Source organism: Panthera leo, chromosome A3, assembly GCF_018350215.1.
Source record: "Panthera leo isolate Ple1 chromosome A3, P.leo_Ple1_pat1.1, whole genome shotgun sequence".
Lineage (NCBI taxonomy): Eukaryota > Metazoa > Chordata > Mammalia > Carnivora > Felidae > Panthera > Panthera leo.
Window position 1 is genome coordinate 130,231,112 of NC_056681.1, and position 23,710 is coordinate 130,254,821.

Genomic DNA, 23,710 nt, shown 5'->3' on the forward strand with positions numbered 1-23,710 from the left:
CTACCCCGCCTGCCCCAGTGCTCCCCCCCATCCGTGGCCGGCATCACAGACTGTGCACGGTTTTCAACAGAGCTGACGTGTGGCCTCGGAATCCTTCTCGATACAACCTCAGGAGGCTTTTTCAACCTATCGAATTAGCGCTCTGGGTTTCTCCGAGAGACTGGCACCAACCCCACCCCGAGCCCACACCGCCACCAGAAGCCACAGGGTGCACCCCGCCGATTCCCACTGCACCCTGCCTTCCTGGGAGACCCTGCACTCAATTAAAAAAAAATTGCCTTGCAATTACCTGGACTTTAAGACCTGCTCTGGCCCATAGAGTGCAGGGCAAGTAGTCCTGTGGCTTTGATGAGAAACTCAGAGAAAAGAAGGAAAGAAACAGAACCCTTTTCTTCTTCTGTAACAGGGAGTAGGTTGTGGAGGTGCTTGGAGTTTTCCAATGCTCTGAGTTTCCCCCAGACGTCCACTGCTCTCTTTAAAGAAGGACGCAGTGTATAGGTTTGCAGCAAACATGAGGAAGAAAGGGGGAAGGCAGACCTGTTAGAGGACTCCCCTTTATCACCTGGTTTATTCCCTGCTGAAATGGCCTTTCTGCTTTAAGCTTATTTTGTCCTCCTCCTCATCTCCAGCGCAGATGAGAGCATGTGGCTGGGATGGTGCTTCAGGAGAAGGAGTGGTCTGTATCCTGAGATGCCGGGGACCTCAGAGAAATTCAGCAGAACCACCCCACCTGTCGGCATCGATTGCCAGACTCTTCTGAGGATCTCACTGTGGCGTTGATATACTTATAACTAAATTACGATCATCAGCTTTCATTTGCTGCATATGTTATATGCATGTAGGATACGTAGCAGGTCATTATGATCAGTTGGGCAATATTCACATTGGGAACTGCAAAGAAAGACTTACTTCTCGAGTCAAGCTATGCACACAATACATGCACCCTCCGGGGCGCAGACACGCTATGGTTCCGTCTTCTGCTCACTCTGCAGGGACATAAGAGGGACAGTCCCTGAACTCCTATCTCCCCATCCATAAAGCACAAGCTGTGAGATCATACTGGAGTCTCTGGGATCCCTTGTCCCCTCTCCAACTTTTGATGCTCTTACACTCTACATCAAAGTGAAAACGCCCAATGTCTCACCTCAATGGGATGGTTACCAGCCTTTTTAAAGCCTTCGAGGCCAGCTATCCTGCCAGTATTGCTCAGAATTTGTCAGGAGTACTCAGCACTTAGTAGGTGTGAAATAAGTAGTTGTTGAATGAATGAACATGTTACAGAAGGTGATTAGGGCAGCACTAGAGTAGGACACGATATCTGAGCAGGATTTAGACCCTGGGCTGACAGTGAATCATGCAAACGGTGCTTCTTGCCAGCAATGTCCCAATCGCTAACAGAGGACAAACCCAAGCAGTGACATGACTCCTGTGACCTGGTCCTTCTAGAAATATCAGCCAGGCCATTTCCTCAAGTCACATGGTAGGCCCTGGGACCGGACTCCGTTCACATCCTTAGGAATGCGAGCTCTTGTCTTCCCAGGGACCCTCAGATACACAGCCCATTGCTAATGTCCTCTGGGGAGCAGCTATGGGAACCTCGCGCTTACAGGAAGGAAGAAGGTTCAGGGAAGGCCACGATCCACAGCTATTTTCAGCCTGAGTTCTCTCCGTTCAAGCAGAGGTCACACTTCTTTCTCGAAGGCAGAGGAGCCTCAAAGCTGGCATGGGTTTAATCAAAAGATTACCAGCTTGGGATTTGGTAAAAGTGGCCTTCCTCCTACTTCTATTCAATTTATGTCCTGAAGCTTTGGCCTTTCAGTCTTTAAAATTCATCTATCCGGAAACTATGGAGAACCTCCTACTTGCCCAGAGTACTTCTAGATGCTGAAGACAAGGTTATTAAAAAAAATAGTCCCTATTTTCATAAAACCTTTAGTGGCAGGAAACAGGCGATAATCCAATAAAAATAAAGTATGGCAGATGATAGCATATGGGGAAAATGATAAGGGAGAGTATAAAAAGATAGATAAGAGGAAGACTTGCTGTTTTATAGAGGCTTGTCAAGGAAGGTGATGGGAACTGCAATGCCTGGGGTATCGTGGACTGAACTGGGCAAGGGGGAGCTGGAAAATGTCCAGAGGAAGTGCATTCTGGGAAGTACAAAGGCTCCCAAGGCAGGAGTAGAGCTGTGTGTTCCTCTGAGGAACAGAGAGCAAGTTATCAGGGCTGGGGAGGAATCATCAACCGGGAGAGGAGCCCCTGTGAGTCATGGCCAGAACTTGGTATTTCCTTCTGAGTGGGGTGGAAAGAAAGCCGCAGGAGGCTTTGGACAGTGCAATCAGCATAACCTCAAGGTCAAAGCAAAGAGAACAATTAAGAGAAGTAGTCAGATTCTGCATATTTGACAGGATGGGCCCATTGACTTAATCTAGGGTTTGAGAGAAAGAACATAGTTAAGCTTGACTGCAAGATTTCAGGTCTGAGCAACTGGGGAAAAAAATCTGCAATTCACTGGAACACTTGAGATTGTTTATTTTTTTAAAAAAAGCCATTTTATAAACATGGGAGAGTGAAGTTTGGGGCCTATTACTTTTAAGATTCCTATGAGAAATCCAGATGGACATGTTGAGTAGATATTTGGGTATATGAGTCTGGCGACCAGGAGAGAATCCTAGGTTGGTCGTGTAGTCTTTCCGAAGCAGGCCACCTCACCTGAATCGCAGAACACAAAAAATAGTTTCTCAATTCTCCCAGTGATCATTCATGAATGTCAAACGCATCCCAGACTTACTGCATTAGAAACTGAGGGTGAGGAGCACATAATTAAGTCCTCCAATCGTTTTGAACCCTTGGCTCAATGCCTTGGGACACCGGTAGTTTAATTTCTTTTGAACGCTGAATGAGGGAGCCATGAAACTGCAAAATGAGGGGATCATAGTTAATGATACTCTGTAAAAGTAAAGCCTTTTCTACCGAACCTTCTATCAAGGCGAAAGGTTCAAATAAGCCATTGGCTTTCACGTATTCGTGTGTTTCTAATCGACTCAAGGTATCCAAATTGGCACTCTGACATTGCCTTGTGCAGCGGGTGATGGTACGGGTATACGTACTCTGTGTGAGGTTAGCATGAGAGGAGGTGCCTTGAAACATGGTCATAAGGATAGTGGAAACAGCTCATAGACTCAACATTCTTTTAAGAGCAAACATACTCTCTCCTGGATCTGCCTGTTGGAGAGGGCATCCTTAGAGAAGTATGAAATCCAGCCTTAATCCATGGGTTTTAAATGTTTTAAGCTAATCTACAAATCATTTCCATTCCCAAAGGAGTAATATGAACCATATCAGAGTGTAGCGTTCATTCACTCGATAGAGATATATGCTATGTGCTAGAGACCGGTTTTTTTATTTAAAGTTTTTTTTAAATTTTTTTATTAAAAAAAAATGAAAAGAAAGTATAGAGTTGCCTAACTGCGTTGGCACAGTTAGTTGTAGCTGCTAGGCGTTCTCAACGCTCCCTGTCTTGTTCCTACTCCAGATTCTCCGTGTTCTAGATGGTTGAACCTTCAGCGAATCGCTTAGTTGGGTTCATGGGTTTCAGTTTTCTTCATCTGTCAAATGGGTATAATAATGGCCATATCTACCTCCAAAGGAGCTGGTTGTTATCGTAAGGGACATGGTGTCATTAAAATGTTATCTTTTTATAGAGCTATGTGTGTGTGTGTGTGTGTGTGTGTTAAAAAAATGATTGTATTGCTCAGTTGAGAAAGGACAACTCTGGAGTTTATAATTGTATGAGCCACATCTGGAACAATACCTAGTACTTAATATGTATGCATTCAGTAAATAAGTCTCTCTACATGTATCTAATCTGCACATTTCACATGAAGGGAATCATACAATATCTAGTCCTTTATGACTGACTTCTCTCACTTAGCGTAATGTTTCATAGTGCATCCGTAGGGTCGTGCATACCTGTATTTCATTTCTTTTTATTTCTGAATCATATCCCATTGCATGGATATCAACATTTCATTATCCACTCACCCACTGATGGGCATTTGGTTGATTCCGAATTTTGGCAATTGCAAGTAACGTGACTATGAATAAAGGGAACAAGTCTTAATATAGACATATGCCTTCATTTTTCTTGGTAAAATACCTAGAAGTGAAATTGTTGAATTATATGATAACTCCACATTTAACCATCTAAGGAGTCGCCAAACTATTTTCCAAAGTGACTGTGCCATTTTACATTCCCACTAGTGATACAGAAGGCCTCCGCTTTCTCCACATCATCACCGAGATTCCTAATTACCCAAATTCTCGGTATTTATATTTAACACCCCAATTTTTAGCACATCTTCTTTTCCAATACACGCATTTAAGGCGATAAACTTTCCCCGTAAACACTGATTTGGCTACAATGTCATGTTTTCTTTTTTTATGTTGTATTCTGTTTCCATTTAATTAATAACATTCTTGAGCCTTTCTTTGACTATCTACATGTAGATTCCTTAATTTCCAGATTTACTGTGGAAAGGGGACATACTTTGTGTGATTTACTACTTAACTTTATTGAGGCTTATTTTACTGCCTGGTATTAAGAGGTATGATCCAAAAGAATGTCCAATAAATAATTATTAAATGTAGGGTTTGATATTTGGGCATTAGGACACATTTTCCAATCATGTTTATCAAACATTGTGTAAATATGCTATCTGATTACTGATTGTTACCCACTTTTTCTGCCAGTCACTGCGAGAGGAGTGTTAAAATCCCCCAGTGTGAGGGGCGCCTGGGTGGCTCAGTCGGTTAAGCGTCCGACTTCAGCTCAGGTCACCATCTCACGGTCCGTGGGTTCGAGCCCCGTGTCGGGCTCTGGGCTGATGGCTCAGAGCTTGGAGCCTGCTTCCGATTCTGTGTCTCCCTCTCTCTCTGCCCCTTCCCCCTTCATGCTCTGTCTCTTTCTGTCTCAAAAATAAATAAACGTTAAAAAAATAAATAAATAAAATCTCCCAGTGTGATGGTTGGTTTGTGTATTTCACGTGAGATTATGCCAGTTTGGTTTCACACATTTTGAGGTAATATTTTAGGTGCGTTTTGAATTAAAAATGGGTAGGTTTTTGTTTTTAACATTTTGTCATTATGAAGTGACCATTACAATTAGTAAGCCTTCTTTTTGCCAAACAAACTTTTGAATGTAATATAGACCAGCATTCTTTCCATAGCTATTTCCATAACATTTTTCTTTTCTTTCTCTATACCTTTATAGATGTCGAAAACACTTGTAAAGGGCACATAGTCTTATAGTCTTCCTCTCTTAACCAGTGTTTAATTCATTCATACTGGGACTTAAATTTAATATATTTACTGTAACTTTTAAAATTGTGCCCACTCGGGGCGCCTGGGTGGCTCAGTCGGTTAAGCGGCCAACTTCGGCTCAGGTCATGATCTCACGGTCGTGAGTTCGAGCCCCGCATCGGCTCTGTGCTGACAACTCAGAGCCCGGAGCCTGTTTCAGATTCTGTGTCTCCCTCTCTCTGACCCTCCCCTGTTCATGCTCTGTCTCTCTCTGTCTCAAAAATAAATAAACGTTAAAATTTTTTTTTTTTTAATTGTGCCCACTAGCCTATGGTTTCTTTTTCTCTTTTGCTACCTACCCCAGGATCTTTTTAATTATTATGTTTGCCTCTGTTATAAAGTTTGTGTTAGAGAACAATTACCAGCTGACACCAGGCAAATTAGCTTACTTTGATGTGAGTTTAATTTTAAAGGGACTATTTAAAAAGCAGTGGGAAGGGGCACCTGCGTGGCTCAGTCGTAAGCGTCTGACTTCAGCTCAGGTCATGATCTCACGGTTGGTGGGTCCGAGCCCCGCATCGGGCTCTGTGCTGACAGCTCAGAGCCTGGAGCCTGTTTCAGATTCGTGTCTCCCTCTCCCTCTGCTCCTTCCCTGTTTGTGCTCATTCTCTCTCTTTCTCTCTCCCTCTTTCTCTCTCCCTCTCCCTCTCTAAATAAACATTTAAAGTAATGAGAGAAGAGAACAGTTACTAGAATCTACAGATGGAAAAGTCTGATAGAGAGGGCTGCCTGATGAAAGTGGAGATCTTGACCCAGGGAAGCAGCCAGACATCCAGGCAGCAGAGGAAATAAAAATCCTAGCATCACACCCAACTTCAACCTCTCATTCTCCTTCCCCCTGTGTTCTCCCTCTGGCTGTCCCCCAATCAGAAGCCAGAGGCCGGGGTGCCCACTGATGCAGCCCAAACAGTTCACCCTCCTAGGCACCACACAGCATGCGGATGAGTCAAGAATGGCCCTGGAGTAGCAAAGAGAAACTAAGAAGAGTTCTGCACATTCTTTGACTGGAATTGCTGTGGAACTTACAACAGGCTACTCACCTTCATCTAAAACTAAATAGCTACCGATCTCCTGGATAATGTGAAGTTCTTAAAATATGTCCGCTACATTAAATTCTCTTAAAACTTATAAGTTATTATTGTACGTTTTGTATTTTAATTTGAACTTTTTTTTAAACATTTTTTATTTTTATTTTTATTTTTTTTTGAGAGAGAGAGAGATAAGACCAGGAGTGGGGGAGGGGCAGAGAGAGAAGGAGACACAGAATCAGAAGCAGGTTCCAGGGTCCGAGCTGTCAGCACAGAGCCTGACGCGGGGCTCGAACTCACAAACTGTGAGATCATGACCTGAGCGGAAGTCGGACCCTTGACCGACTGAGCCACCCAGGTGCCCCTAATTTGACCTTTTGTAACCAAGCAAGCATACGATTAGTGTCATATACAATGCTCCTTTAGGCTCATGACTTTGTTCTTTCTTCTCACATCTCAGATCACCCACTTGGTAACAAGTTGCTAGAAATAAACCCTTGAGAATTTCTATTGCTGAGGACTGGTTGTAAACTTTTAAAACACTTGTTTCTCTGCAAATACCGTTTTCACCTTTATTCTTGAAACATATTTTCGCTGGGTATAGCCTTCTCTGATGATACTTTGTTGTTGTTTGGGATTTCTTCTCTCTGTATGCTTGGAAGTCAGTCTGACTTTCTGGTCACTCATTTAAGATTTTATTTGGGTTTTGGGGCAGCCACTGGGTGGCTCAGATAAGAATTTGACCTCGGCTCAGGTCATGACTTCGGCTCAGGTCGTGATCTCACGGTTCGTGTGTTCTAGCCCCGCATCGGGATCTGTGCTGACAACTCTTTAAAAAAAAAAAAAAAAAAGATTTTATTTTGGTTTCATGTTTGTTTTGTGTTTCATCATGACATGTAGAGGTGCAGCTTTCTTTTTATTTTATTTAAGATACAGTTGGCTTCTATCTGTGGGTTGATGCTTCCCATTGATTCTGGAAAATGCTCAATTTCTTTTTAAATAGTGGTTCTTCTCCATTCTCTCCTTTCCTGTAGAATTCTAATCAAATACATATTAAGCCTCTTACGTTATGTTTCTCTTCTTTCATCCTTATTTTGCATATTTTTTATCTTTATATGTTTCATGCTATAAAACTTCTGATTTTTTAATTCATTTTTTCTTGCTGTGTCAAATCTGTATTTGATTTTTATTTTATTTATTTTTTATTTTTTTTAATGTTTATTTATTTTTTTGAGACAGAGAGAGACAGAGAGAGACAGAGCATGAACAGGGGAGGGTCAGAGAGAGGGAGACACAGAATCTGAAACAGGCTCCAGGCTCTGAGCTGTCAGCACAGAGCCCGACGCGGGGCTTGAACTCACAGACCTCGAGATCATGACCTGAGCCAAAGTCAGCCGCTTAACCGACTGAACCACCCAGGTGCCCCTGTATTTGATTTTTAAATGATGCTTATTGTATTTTCCTTTCAAGGTGTTCTAATTGACTCTTTTATAAAGGTACAATATTGCTTTTTACTTTTTTTTTTTTATAGTTCCTTCTTTTCTCTAGGTATTTCCAGGCTTATCTGTTACCTTTTTAAATAATCATAGTTGCTACTGTTTCCTGTCTGGTAAGTCTAGTATTTGATGTCTTTGCAGCTCTTTTTCTACTGTGTACAAGATAAAACACACCCACACAGTTTTGCTTTCCAAACGAGTACCTTTAATTGATTTCCTAATTAATCAGCAACAACAGGTCAGGATAAAAAAATGGCTTTAACCAAATCTTCTGCCTACCTCTGATCCAGGGGATTTATCTAGCAAAGCAGCTCCTTGAAGTTAATCAAAAATTATACTGGCTAAATGTCCAAAGGAATGGACGTGTTGGAATGAATGGCACATGCGCATAAGAATGAGAGAAACATAAAACATCTTCAAGGAAATAAACTCAGGTGGTGATCCTAAACTGACAACTCTTAATATGGAGTCAGGATGCTTTCCAAAGTAGGTTCATATTCACCAAACATCCAGCAGGGGTTAATCACTTTGGAAACCAAATTAAGTTATTCATCATCTCGCCTAAGGTAAGGAATCTTTCCAGTGTATGAATAACAAGAGGAAGGTTCAAATAAGTTAGGTGATTTGCCCGAGGTTACAAAGGGAGCAGATCTGAGTTTAGAACCCAGATCTAAAAGCAAAGTCTACTGGGTGCTATTCCAAAGTCAAAGCCATCAGCCCAGAAAGGGAGAGGTAGGATAAGGTGAAGCTAAAATTATGAATCACTTAAACCAGAATGGAGAGATTGGATGAGAAAAGTATGTTGCATAATTTAGGCGATTTCCTTGTTTGGGAAACTCTTCACTTTGTTTCCAAGGAAAATGTAGTTCCTTCGCCTCTGGCTTATGGCAGCAAGCCTCAGCAAGGTCCTGTGGCCTTTCACTCTCCCCTCACATTGGGACTGGAAGAAAGCTGTAACAGGAGGAAGCCCTAAGAATGAGAAGGCATAAAACATTTCGACATACTCCCCGTTTGCTCCCCCGTAAGGATTCATATTTCAAAATGAGCCACATAGCTTTCTGACCCTTTGAGCCACTTCATAGTAAATTTTCTAAACATGCAATTTCAGAATTATAAAATACAAGGAATGATGCTTCCTCTTTTATCGAAATAGAAGCCGACCCGAGGAGTTGAATCATTTGTGTAAAGCCACACAGATGGTGAGCAATGTATCGGGACACTGTCCTTTGCTTGTCTCCCTAAACATGTGTTTCTTTGTTGAGAATCATGCATATTCGGCGCAAAAGCAAAGCATTCCTTGCTTCTAGACTTTTGCATTCTTCATTTTATTTTGGGATCTTTCAGAAACCGTACAGATCCTCAGCTGACCCTTCAAGCAAAGGGAATTACCTACCTGGGGCTGGGTGATTCCTATGATCCGTTTCCCCTGAAGGTCAGGACTCAGTACAAAAAGCAAAGTTTGTTACTCTCTGGCTTCATTTCTTCCTCTAAATCGTCATGAAAACTTGGCTTCTGTTTCCTTGTTTGTAAAATGGATGCGATGTAGAACTATTCGATTTTCAAGGTTCCTTACTTTCTACGATTCCATAGGTTTGACTTTCATTTCAAATAGTACATACATGACTCTCTATTTGTTCCAGGCTTTGTGATAAGCGGAGACAATCCAGAAGCTAATTATGTTCATTTCCTGCCCTCAAGGAACTTGAATTCAAGAGCGGAAGGCAGATCTGAAACATAATTTTCACATAGTAAATGCGGTGTAATAGGAACAGATATAATTTGTCTATATTGTCTCCTTCGAGTAGTCTATCTGTGATAAAAACTCCAGATTAATCCCTTAGAAAGCTCATTGGCGGCCAGAGCGTCCTGTTTCAACATATACCAGTCATAAAATGAAAAGCCTATCTTTAAACGCACTTCTTTCAATGGGCTAGGGCTTGCCAGCTGGAAGCAGGGCGTGCATTTCAGATTGTAACAGGATGTTGCAAGTACTTTGTCCACAATGCTTTTCAGATCTCAGTGGAAGGATGGCTCCCCATTGAGAAACTTCTGTCAACCTTGCAGCTTCTCAGTGGCCAACCCCTCCAACAGCACCTCACAGTTAATCCAGACTAAATGCTTACAGAAATTGCTTGTCTGGAAAGGGTGAGCTCATGCCCCGGTGACTGAAATGACTTCCAGGCAGTTCCCAACCCCCACAAACAAGAGCACTGTTTGGGAGGGGATTGTGCAATACCTATCATCATACCTTGGCTGGATCTAGGAGTGAGAACCTGCCTTCGTATTGTGTGTTTATAATTCAACTCCAAGCGAGAGCCAATACAGAAACATTCCATAGGGAGAATAAATCCTTGCTATCAGCTGACCCATCCTCTTTTGTTTAAAGTGGGGAAACCAAGGTCTTGGGAAGAAGAGCTGTGACTTCTCAGTATGCACAGCAAGGCAGGGCCAGCCAAAATTAGAGTTCTCTGTGTCTGGTACAAATTTCAGTGCTCTTTCCAAAATGCTGCAGCTTGAAGAATGACCCCCATCCTTGGGTTTTCCTGGAATACACCCGATATACATATACATTTACACATACAAATACATGTGTCCATATAAATATATATGCACACATACATGCACATATGTACGTATCTATCTATACATACATACACGTAAATGTATATATGGCAGCTATTAGCTGAAGCTGTTCTCAGCTCTTCCTTTTCCTGCTTCTTGACTTCTACCTCAGACTCTAAAATCACTTGGCACAACGCTGTTACTGATCCTGTCTTCCATTTGTAACAGATTTTTGCCTCTCTTTTATTTGTAACAATATCGCATTAAAATATTACTCATGATCATTGAGGTCTTGTTAGTGCCCGGTAAATGCCGTGTCCAAGATGAGTCCCTCATGGCCTCATCCTACTTTCAGCCCTGTTTCTAGGCTCCAGGGCATTTTTTTTATTTTTTGTAAAATAACAAGGGACATCTGGCAGTCTGCTCAACAGGGGCACAAGGTCTAAGATGGACATCTTCATGGGAAGGGCTGAGAAACTTTGGAAGGGGAAGTAGGAGACGTTCAGGAGGCTGGTGTCCTCAGGACCACAGATACAAACAAAGAGTCCATGTGGACGAGCTGTGCCAGTGGCAAGGCCAGCTGTCAGGAAATGGCCAACAGCAGCATTCAAACCAGCCTCTGCAGAACCCCAGGGATGGGGGCCATCCAAAGATCTCCACCCAAATTCGGTAGGAGGGAGCTCACGAAGGTAAGAAAGTGGGGCTCACCTTCGCCAGCTGTACTTGGCAAACAATGGCTCTGAAGCATATCCGATAGCTCTGGAGATCTTTGGCCTCCATCACGGTGCTAAACCAGGATCCAGACTCTGGCGCACTGGGGACCCGCCAGCCACAGGGAGGCCTCGGCGCGGGGGTGGCGGGGAAGGTGGGTTGTCACATTGGTCGTTAATGTGATTTCCAGTTGCCTGAGCTGGAGTGCGGCCCGCTGCCCTCACCTCTTCCCAGCCTGGGTGAGGTCTTTTAACCATCTGGCTAGTTGTCTCTTTCTGCTCATGGATGTGATCTTCCCGAAGGCTTTCTCCAGTCACTATTTCCAGCCTGGAGCTGAGTAGATGCTCAAGATGTATGTGAGACTCAATAAAGGAAGGAAATGCGTTTAAACAGATGGGCAAACCTTTTCTGAAAAAGACCAGAGCGTGGATATTTCAGTTCTGAAGGCCATGGGGTATCTGTCACAGCTACTTGGCTTTGCCCCTGAGGCAGCCCATAGACAATAGTAAGTGCAGGGGCGTGGCTGTGGTGACAATAGTCTATTTGTGGCCCCGGAAATTTGAACTGCAGAGATGTTCATGTTTCATAAAACAGTATCATTTTTAGATTGTTCCAACTGTGTAAAAATGTAAAAAAATAAAACTCTTAGCTCTTGGGCCACTTTGCCAATCCCAACAACCCTCGTAGGCTCCAAAGCTATCGTATTTCAGTCTGAATTCAAGCCAAGTGCCAGCTTTTCCGGAAAAAAAACCAACAACAATACCCGTCGAATAAAATAAGTATCGCTAGAAAAGGTAAATCATTATGATGTAAAGGGTGTCCGTCTAGGGAAGGAAGGATAAACATGAGGCTATGCAGACGAGGAAGGGAGACTTGAAGGCAGTTCTGTTGGGTGGTTACGTGATTCTGTCGCAGTGTTTTCTGTCTGGTGGAGTTGTTGAATTCTGGTTTGTGTTTGTTTTCGTTATCACTGCTGTTTTTGTTTGCGTGTTTGGTTGTGTTCTTTGCAAGGAAGGCTTGTCAGAGCGAAGGGGTTTCACTAGCTAGCGATTCATAGTCTAATGCATCCCACAGGCCTTCGTAGTTTAAGTAAATTGTTTTCCCGTATAACCCTAGGAACCGTTCCGCGGAGTAGACAGAACCAAGGTTATTGGCAGTGGAGCTGAGTTATGGGGGGAGATCGGAGGGCTTGATCAAACTCACACAGCCGACACCCGCGAGGCTGGTGTTCCGTCCCTAGCCGAGCAGCCCAGACGTTGATGTTGACGCTCTAGCATACCCCAGCCTAGGATAGGCACCGTGAGAGGCATGGAGGTGAGAAGGGTCTGAGGCAGGAGAGAGAGAAAAACAAACAATTCCTGAGCAAAGTCAAAGGTGCAGTAGCCAGCAGCCCTGCCAGCCCTGGGGTCTATGAGAGTGGGGGCCTCAGGGATTGGGGGGGGCTATAGCCATCGGAAGGGAAGCTGAAGGTCCCAAGTCCGGGGACCCTTACAGTACTCATGATGCACACCACACTGTGGACTATCAGTTGGACAGAGTCCCTCCATATCCCCACAAACTGAATAGATTGAAAAGTACGAGGCAGGGGGGCCTGGGTGGCTCAGTCGGTTGAGCGTCCCACTTCGGCTCAGGTCTTGATGTCCCAGTTCGTGAGTTCGAGCCCCAAGTCGGGCTCTGTGCTGACAGCTCAGAGCCTGGAGCCTGCTTCAGATTCTGTGTCTTTTTCTCTCTCTGCCCCTCCCCTGTCTCTCTCTCTCTCTCTCTCTCTCTCTCTCTCCCAAAAATTAATAAACATTAAAAAAATTGTTTTTAAAGAAAAGTAAGAGGGAATCCTTCCCTCTAATGAGCCGTACCTCGGTCTGTACTAACACAGTCAAAAGGAAACATTCTCGAAAAGCAGCCATGGCTGTCTCTTGTCCTTCAGGTGTGTGTGCCCAACAGCACTATGGAATATTCAGCGCAGGGCTGTCGTGATAATAGCTGTAAAAGGTTTGTTTCAAGTTCTTGTCCCCCCTCCCCGACCCTCCCCTAACCCTCCAAAAGCGAGAAGGCTGGGACATGTCTGCCTTGATTCACACTGGCCCAGAGGAGGGTTGTTCACTTACTCCTTCTATTTGACTCCGCAACTCCTAATCGGTATGAACTCACATCATGTCACATTAAATATTTATTGCCCTGGCTCATCCGTGTCTCCGAAAAATAAGCAAGGGAACCCAAAGTTAGAATTCTTGTCACGCCACTCGGAGGCTATGGTATTTCTCTGGCTTTAAAGCCCTGTTCTGGCAGGATCTGGAGACTGAATTTAAGGGTGAGAAATGGATCTTTAATCCCAAGTTGCCTTGACTGGAAGATTCGCTGAAGCAAGCCAGGACATCAGCTGTCTGAACTTGGCTCGGAATGCGGTCACGTCTTCGGATACCGCACGTTAAATAAAGAGCCGTCCTCAGTTTGACCAATAACAGATGTATCGATGATAATGAAAGTTAGATTTCCGAGGCCCTACCGTGTGTCGCGCACACCATTTGGCCCGTTATGCCCCTTAGCTATAACCCTCACAATGAGCCTGTGACACAGCCAATGTCATAAGGGGATTAAGTGACGGACTCTGAAACCAGACTATCTGTTTGAATGTTGGCTGTTTGGAAAAGGAGCACGGATGGTAATAAGAGTTGACTCACACACACACACACACACACACACACACACACACACATCAAGAAAAGATATGTCTGTGTCAAATCCCTGGAATCTGTGAATGTGACCTTATTTGGAAAAAGTGTCTTTGCCAGCGTAATTAAGTTAAGGGTCTTGAGATGAAATCATCCTGAATTATCCAGCTGATCCCTAAATCCGATGACAAGTGTCCTTACAACTAAAAGGCAGAGAGAGATTTGAGACAAACGGGGAGCACAGAGGAGGCAATGTGGCCACAGAGACGGAGACGGGGGGTGAGGCAGCCCCAGGGCCACAGGTGGAGGACAGCTGAGCCACCAGCAGCTGGAAGAGGCGAAGAACGAATTCTCCCCTCCAGCTTCCAGAAGGGGTGTGGCCCTGCCGACTTCTTGACTTTGGATGTTTGGCCTCCAGAACGAGGAGAAAACACATTTCTGTTGTTTTAAGCCAGGCATGAATACCAGGAGGCAGGAATGACTGGGAACTCAGTCGAGGCTGCCCACCACGCAGTCCTTTCCCCACGGAGAGGACAGAGTAAACCTTTAAATAACGTCCATCATGTCACTCTCAAGTTGAAGACTGGCTCATGAATGTCAATGGTCAAATGGAACCCAAACTTCTCTCTGTGGCTATAAGAGACTTCATGACTGGACGTTTGCTTACCTCCTTCTCTAACGAATTATGCACAGTTTTATCACCTCTTTTATATTTTTTTACTTAATTTTTAATTTTTTGTTCTTTTTTTTTAAATTCTTTCTCTTCATGTCTTTTATTTTTGTTTCTCAAACACATTAAAATTACTTCACAATACAGGGAACTTTAATGCTTCTCTGTCTTCTTGGAGAGGCCGTCCCTAGATGTTCCCAGAGGCCAACATCATCCGCTAGTCAGGCCTCAGTACCACCTTCTGAGAATGAGCTTCCCCAGAGACCCCAAGGTGCTTGCCTGCCCTTCCCTCCCCCCAAAGCACCTCTCAGCACATTGCCTGATTTTATTTTCCTCATCAAACTTACTTGTTTAGTTGTTGTTTATCATTAGGCACTCACACTAAGATATACACTGGCCGTGGTCAGCTTGGTCGCCTAGTGTCCAGATGGTACCCAACCCGAGATACTCTTGCATCAAATACATTTCAACATTGTATGAAGAAACTGAGCTGATTCAGAAGGACCCGAATGCCAGGCTAGTGAGCCAAGACATTATCTTAGAAGGCAATTTCTGAACAGGATGATGATGTGTTCAAAAGAAAGATCGAAAGGGAGGGGCACCTGGGTGGCTCAGTCAGTTAAGTGTCTGACTTCAGCCCAGGTCATGATCTCATGGTTTGTGAGTTCGAGCTCCACGGCGGGCTCTGTGCTGACAGCTCAGAGCCTGGAGCCTGCTTCGGGTTCTGTGTCTCCCTCTCTCTCTGCCTTTCCCCGTTCTCTCAATCTCTCTCTCTCTCAAAAATAAATAAACCTGAAAAGGAAAGAAGAAAGATCTAGAAGAATCTGGTAGCAGGTAGAAGAGTGATCAGAGGGGAGTGCCTGAATGCAGGGATAAGACAGAGGTAATGCGGGGCAGGGGCCTGGAGAATGATGGAGCCTGTGAACTTTTTCATAAAAAATATTTTGCGGAAACATTCCTACGTGTTTATGCCTGAGTATGCCTGGCAGGAATCCAAATAAATCTCTGCTTTCCATTCTGAATATCACAAGGTTCATGCAATTCTATTTCTGGCCAATTTTGACTCTTTTCAAAAGAGAATGTCTATGAAGAGATTGTCACAAAAATAGAAGGGACCTTCTGCCACCAAGAAGAATAACCTTTATCCCTTTGTTTTAAAATACTTTCATGTCCCCGTGATTGCCAGGCATTTGATATATTCTCTGTTGGCACATTTTGAATTCCCAGGAATATTTATGACATCTCTTCACTACGTGGTGAGTCAGCTATAGCGTCCTTCTATAAACACATCAGCACAACAGGAAAAAAAAAATACGTATCAGTGTTCCAATACACTGGCCCTGCTTCTGACTTCTCTTTGTGTTTTGTTTTTCCAAAGAGAAAAGGGAGAGGGCACCGAGAGGGACAGAGAGATTGATTTTGATTCTCTCTCTGGAGTGGCTGTCCATCGGCACTGGGTCCAAGAACTTTGTCCTGGCATGGCATTTAGAACAGGAAGTTTAAGCTACAATAGCTGTGGTTTCGCAGCCTAGAATTGGGCCAATCTTTCCTTCCTTTTGGTGGCTCAGATCATATATTGTTAGAGCGAGAGAGAAACCCACTTCACCCTCAATTTCCTGATCTGAATAAGGAAGTGGTTGAACTAGATAAGCTTTAAGAAACCAAGATCTTAAAAGCCTATGATTCTAAACATCCAGACACAAAAAAATTAAGCAAGATTTTGCTTGGGGACTTTGTGCATTGTATACACTCAATAAACATTTGTTGATTTCATGTTGTTTGATCTTATCTAATCCAACATCATCTGCTTTCCATTTTCAAAAGGATGTGGGTTGTTCAGCTTCTTATCCTTGCTAATGAATTCAATTTCTGATTTCCTGTCCAAAATGCTGTGCGTGTATAGAACAGGGTGGTACAAGCTTAGTAGGGGCAGCAGAAAAGGAAGCTTCACAGAAGAGGTGATATTTGGGTCCTGCGGCATAAATAGAAGTTTGCAAAACAAAAACTGATGAGAAAAGGCATCTGGGGACAAGAGAATCATGTGTGTAAAAGGGGAGAGACATAAGAGTCTGCCGCACCAGAGAATCCTGGAAGGTAGGAAAATAGAAGTGATTAGACCAGGCAATTTTACATAAAAAAAAGGGGGACATGTGTTGGTTTTGTCTGCCCGCTATCCCTTCCCATTCTGGCATCATCACTCCAATTGTTCCTGGAGGACTCCCTGTAACCCTCTCAACGCCCATGGGGTGGGTGAGGCTAAGCCTGACCCCTGGCTACAGAGGGACAGGCTTTCCCCCAAGCCTGGCCACTTGGAGCGCTGTATGCCCTCCACTGTGCAGTTTTCAAATCAAAGATGAGCAGGTGACACAAGTTGGGCCAACACTCCCCAATGGAATCAGAACTTCTGCTAAAGCAAATGGGAAAGAGGCCATTGTTCTGCGAGCCTTGCTGAGCAGTTAGCCTGAAGCTATAGGGGGCTATTTTTGCCAACATCTGCAATGGCCGCCCCGGGGTGGAAGCCATCACAGGAGCCACGCAGAGCTCAGACATTGAGCGTCTTGGTGAGACGCTTCGCTCTTAGGGTCAGGGTTTCTCCAATGGACGGCTACCGGCATTCTAGGTAAGACAATCACCCCTTGGGTGGAATGTTCTGATCATTGCTGGACATGAGGCCCTGTAGATGTCAGTAGTCCCCTTGCCCCAGATGTGTTAGCAAAACTCCCTGGACATGTCCAAGTAGCCCCTGAGGACGTGGTGGTGCCTCAGACGGGAGTCGGATCTAGACGCAGCACGGCTACCTGGGGCTTCGAAGGCCCGTTCTTGCTTTGCCTTGTTTGGCCTACGTCCTGGCAGCTCAAATGGAGTGTGTAGCACTTGCAAGTAAAATAATCATAAATACTTGAAAGCGGCAGGGATTAAATGACGAAGGTATAGTCTCTACGTCCACTACTTAGTATCTGACTTGTGATCGTGTGCGTGTGTGTGTGTGTGTGTGTGTGTGTGTGTGTGTGTGTGTGTGTTGTCTACTGGGGGAAGTAAAACATGAGAGGCTGTCACCTCCACCTCTAGGGAAACCAGACAAGCCTCATCTGAGGCCTGTTAGCTGTCACATCCATGTCCAAACCCTCAGGGGCAGAAGAGATGTGGATGGAAAGAAAAGTAGAAAGGACCAGGCAACTTGAGAAACTGTACGTTCACAGTATCTTTACATTATTGTGTATAATGTAAAGTATATTTACATTATTGTGATTTTACATTATTGTGATTTTACCCACAATCTCCAATGGGGCTTTTTTGTGTGTCTTTTTATTTATTTATTAAATTTTTAAAATGTTTCTTTATCTTGAGAGAGAGAGAGAGAGAGAGAAAGAGAGTGCGTGCATGCACGTGAGTGGGGGAGGGGAAGAGAGAGAAGGAGAGAAAGGGAATCCCGAGCAGGTTCTGCATTGCCAGCACAGAGCCCGACACGGGGCTTGATCTCACGAACGGTGAGATCATGATCTGAGCCAAAATCAAGGCTCGGACACTTAGCTAACTGAGCCAACCAGTCAGTCGCCCCTCTTTTTTTCTTAAACAACTAAATCCTTTCCAGTTACCTGGTACCTTTGGATCCTGGGTTCCAGGGCACTGTGACAGTAAATGTGCTTCCCCACTGACTTTGCATGTAGATTTCTCTTTTTCTGTGTAATGTACTAGCATTAGATAGCTTGATAAAGAACTTGGGGAGAATAAATTTGGTATGATTAAATATGTATTTATACAGTGCATCAGATTTCTGTCTCCTGTTTTCTCTTCTATTTTTCTTTCTTATGCCTTCCTCCTTATAAAGCACAAAGACTCTTCTTTGCTTGGAATGCACTAAACCCTGTAATCTCTTGTTTCCCCTCATTTAAAAATGTGTCTTACTACTTTCTCAAAGGGGAGAAAAATAACTATGTTTCCAGTTTCCTTCCGTGAGTTGCTTTCCCCTAAAATAATCCATTCACACAAAAGCACTCAGGAGCAATATATAATTTACTGAAGATTGCATAGAGCCGACAGAGGGTTTATGTTGGCCCAGCCGAAAACAAATTGAAATCTCCCTTAGACATCTCCGTCGCGCCGAAAATTTCCATGGTGGAGGTCAGGTGGTGATTCTCGGCTTTCTCTTACTTCCCTCCCTGCTTCTTGAGCTGTTTTTATTCTATCTTTAGCTTTCATAGGAACATCCAAAGCCTTCTGTCCTGTATTAGCTAAAGTAATTCTTCTTTGCTCTATCTTTATCTTGCCCATCTTCCCACACCACCTTAACTACAAAGACAAAAAGCTCCTCGTATGTGACGAGGACCTATGCTGTTTAGAAACGAGGAAATATTGGGGCTCCTGGGGGGCTCAGTTGGTTAAACGTCCGTCATCAGCTCAGGTCATAATCTCACCATTCGTGGGTTCGAGCCCCACTTTGGGCTCTGTGCTGGCAACTCGGAGCCTGGAGTCTGCTTCCGATTCTGTTGTCTCCCTTGCTTTCTGCCCCTCCCCTGTTCATGCTTTGTCTCTCTTTATTTCTCTCTCTCTCTCTCTCTCTTTCTCCATAATAAATAAACATTTAAAATTTTTCTTTTAAAAAAAGAAACAAGGAACTATGAGTAACAGAACACAGTATCTTCTCTTGTGCTAGATATTCAAGAGTGTCTGTGCATTACGTCCAGACCACATACGATAATGTCCCGCTAAACGCAGATGCTACGCTGGTGTTATAATACACTTTTAAGTACAATCCTTTGTTGAAAGATAAGTAAAACTGCTGCCATGCTCTTGCCCTTCAATGTAGTGTTTGTGACATGAGAGTCTCCCTTTCTGACCTCGTTTCCATTTCTGGGAAAAGGTGCTGCTGACATTTTACCCTATCCTCCGCTCCCCCCGACTTCAATCTCCCACCAAACTCAACTGCTTTCCAGGGCATGAAGACGAATGAGGAATTACATTTTAAAAGTAGAAATGCAGTGGGATTTCCTGTTTGTTTCCCACAGGCAGTGGCTTTTTGAGGACAGGAGGCATAGGTCTACTTTCCCGGTAATAAATTGTAGATTATATAATAAAGCAAAGTATTTGGGTTAAAGGAGACTAGCGTGTTCCCTGCTTTCTTTCCTAAGTGTATCATTTGGCCCACTCGCTTCACAGAGGGTTTCGTCTTATCAGTGTTCATTTTTGTCACCCATTCAGAAATATCTACCGCGGGGCGCCGGGGTGGCTCTGTCAGTGAAGCGTCCGACTCTTTATCTCCGCTCAGGTCTTGATCTCAGGGTCGTGAGTTCAAGCCCCGCATGGGGCTCCATGCCGGGCGAGAAGCCAATTTAGAAAAAAAAATGCCTACCCAGTATCTGTGCTGGTCTAGACAGCCAATGTGTTAGGTGTCAGAGGCAGCAAAATGAGTCACATCTGCCCCAAGGAATGCTCAATCTAGCCCTGCATGAGAAAAGGTGAGTGGAGATTTTTGATAAAAGTTGTGGATAATTATGGTTATATGCGGATGGTGGTGATGACGAGGATAGTTGACCTTCACTGAGTGCCTACATTCATCTTACCAGATACCAAGCCATGCAGCTGACCTACGGGATATCCTTATATCCTCATGAGACATGTACTGTTAATATTCCTGTCGTATCAGGGAGGTGACTGGAGTTAACCACAGCTATAAAACGGCTCTGGGGGCGCCTGGGTGGCTCAGTCGGTTAAGCGTCCGCCTTCGGCTCAGGTCACGATCTCGCGGCTCGTGGGTTCGAGCCCTGCCTCGAGCTCTGTGCTGACAGCTCGGAGCCCGGAGCCTGCTTGGGATCCTGCATCTCCCTCTCTCTCTGCCCCTCCCTAGCTCGTGGTCTGTCTCCCTCTGTCTGTAAAAAATAAATAAATGATACATTTTTTTTTAAAGATAAAACTGCCTTGAGGTGAGGGCAGGATTGAATCCAGGCCTGTCCAAGTCCGTGTGGTAGCCATTCTGGACCCCATACAGGTAGATGCTATGAAAGGGGACAAGGGGCTGGATTGGAATGGAGAAAGTATTAACTGCCCTTGCCTTGGGATAGTCAGGGAAGGCTTCACAGAGGAGTGGCGGTTTCTGTTGGGTCTGAAGGCAGAGCATTTTGTGGCTGAGTGGTGTAAGCATCGGGAAGCAGGGCATGTCCGAAGGTCCTACCAAAGAAATGCGCAAACACGGGTTTAATTTTGGTAAAAAAGGGGTAGGTGGATGGGGCAAGGGCTTGGGATGGTTCATGGGAATTATCAGGAAAATCGGCCTGAAGGTAATTTGGAATCAGGTCAGAGATGACCCCAGACCAGCAGATTCAACCGTACCCAACTTGATCTCTACGTAGGAGTTTATCGACACTATTTACTACCTCACGGGGATGGGTTGTAGGGAAAGTGATTAAAGCAATGACCCTTTTGACATATCCTCTCTCGGTCTCTTTTCCTCACACGTATCACCAAGTCCTGACATTTCGAGCTCTGGAACACGTCAACAATACATCCAGTTTCCCTCTATCGCCTGCCCAGTGGTCAAGGCCACTCTCATCTCTTACCGAGACCACCTTGACAGCCTCCTAAATGGCTTGTCCTCCTCCGCTGTAATCCCCACCCACGGAAAACCTTTTTTTTTTTTTTTGTCCATTTTATTTTATTTTTTCATCATGAGAAGTGTACCATTTAATCCCCGTCCCCTATTTCGCTACCCACCTCCCCTCTGGTAACCGTCGGTTTGTTCTCCATAGTAAAGAGGGAAAACCTTCTTGAACACTAACACGTGCCAATCCTTTGATTAAAACCTTGGCGTGGAAGATAAACTCCAGGGGCACCCCGGGTGACTCATGCGGTTAAGCGTCCGACTCCTGATTTCAGCTCAGGTCACGATCTCGCAGTTTGTGCGTTCAAGCCCTGCACTGGGCTCTGGGCTGACAATGTGAAGCCTGCTTGGGATTCTCTCTCTCCCTCTCTCTGTCCCTCCCTCGTCCGTGCTCTCTATCTCTCCCTCAAAATTAAAAAAAAAAAAAAAAAGATAAACTCCAAAAACATTAACATAGTACAAAGCCCTGTGTGGTCAGAGATGGCCTCACTCTGCTGCCGTCTCTAGAAAGACTCTCCCTCTGCCCCTACGGCTCGGTTTACTCCCCCTTCCTCCAGTGTGCTGAGTAGTCCAAGCCCCCACCCCTTCCCATCCCTGGCCTTTACCTACACTGTCCCTTCAATGCCATGCTGCCTCCAGACTCTTCCAGTCATGCCTCCAGACTCTTCTTTGCAACTTCTATTCAGCCTTCGCCCATCACCGCCCCTTCCTGGGAGCAGCCCCCCCTCCTTCTCCCACCAGATTCTGGTCTCCCTCCCCATCGGCCTCCCCTTCATACCGCTTACAGCTCGAACTCACGTGGTTATTTGAGTAACTTATTTGTACTACCTTCTCTGATGCAATCAGGAGGGAGACCCTGTCTGGTCTGGGTTCCCACTGTGTCCTCGTAGTTCAGTGTCGCTGGGTACAGCACCTGCTGCACGAAAATGCCCAACAGATACACCTGAATGTGTGTTTCATGGACTAAATGGACACATGAATGAGCAAACACGTACGGGAGTTCTCGTTCGGAAACGCACGCAGAACCCTGAAACCGTCTCGCGCCTCCCTGCAGAAGACATCGAGGGGACTCCTCGTCTCCGGAGGTGGATTTGTCTTCTTAAAAAAGCTGAGAGCCATGAGGAGGCAAGACTGTCGGGAAAGGCGGTTGGCCAGACCGCAGGGACCACGCGCACCACCGGTCAGGGCCCCCTGAGCTCGGGGGACGGTCCCGACAGGGCTCTGCTTGGATGTGTGCAGAGGAGGTGAGTTATGGCTACCTTGGCGGTGGTTTCCCTAGAAAATCAGGCCAAGGGCAAAGCCTCCATGGGTGAGTGTGGGAATGGGGCACGTTTCCTAAGCATCAGGCTGCTGGTTTTTACCATCAGGGGGTCGTCCACATGAGCTGCCACCCTGTGTCTCTCGACCCCCTGTGGCATCAGCTGCTCTAGGGCACCCTGCCCCTGTCTGCCCCCACCCCCAAAAGAATGCCATGTAGGCAGCGTGTTCATTTAAGCAAAGTGTCTCAAAGCCTGCACTTGGTTGTAAAGTGAAGCGCCATAAAGAGCGATTTCTGCCGCCGTTTCTGGGACTTTCTCACGGGACGTGAATCAGGAATTTCCCCCCACGCGATCCCCGATGTTTTCGCTACAGGCAGCTGTCGGGGCTTGCTCTCACCCGGAGATGGAACGATTCCTGTCACATGCAGCCAGCGAGGGCCACACACTCTCTGTCTGTCGCCTGATCACGGCGGCTGAGGGACAAAAGCTTCCTCTGTCGGAAGGCACGCCTGCAATCTGGAAACAGGCTCCTTCCTTCGATGTCCTCTCTCTGCTCTGGAAAGGCCCCTGGACTTCCAGAAGGCGGAGCGCCACGACCCGGCAAAAGCAAGCACCCGTTTTAGGATGGAAATAGTGGTGTTTCTCTGTTTTCCGAATGGGAGGCCGGGAAGGAAGCTCAGAGTCCATCGGATCTGGTTTGGGGAGCCCTGGGTCCCCAGAGAGGCACAAGGAGCTAGATGGCTGGGGCAAGCCTCTCGGCCCCAGTCTCCTCACAGATACGACGCGGGCCAGGAGGGACATTGCCGTGGTTCTTCTCGTCAGCAGCACCCAGCAGCCTCAGCGAGCAATGGTCCAGTCGTTTAAAATGTGTTCCTGGAAATCACAAGTTGGGTCATTTGTTCATCGTTTGAAGCCTTAACTTCCAAAACCAGGAACTCAGGGTAGTGAAAACAGACGAGACCTAGAACTGGAAGGTGCACAGAACACGTGGAACGAATGTTAACAGATGTCGTCTGCCACAGAATCCCCCCTCACCGCCCCGTATGGATGCCATCCCTCACCGACGCCCCACTCGCTCTGTGTTCTCTGGGCCGGGCTGGTCCTTGGTGCTACTCTGGGGATGCCGGTGCTCCCACTGCCCTCCTCCCCCGGGGCGGGGTGGGGGGGTGGTCTGTGCTCTTTTACACAAGCCTCCTGTGTGAGCCTCTGTGGCTTTGTTTCTTCGCTCCTGTTGCTGGTTCTTCTTCTCGGAATGCCCTCCCCCACTACCCGGCCGCCATATACCTCACATTTGGTCAAGCCACTTCACTTCTGAAGTTCGCCCCCTTCCCCTCTCACGTCTCTCCGTCCAGGGGGATG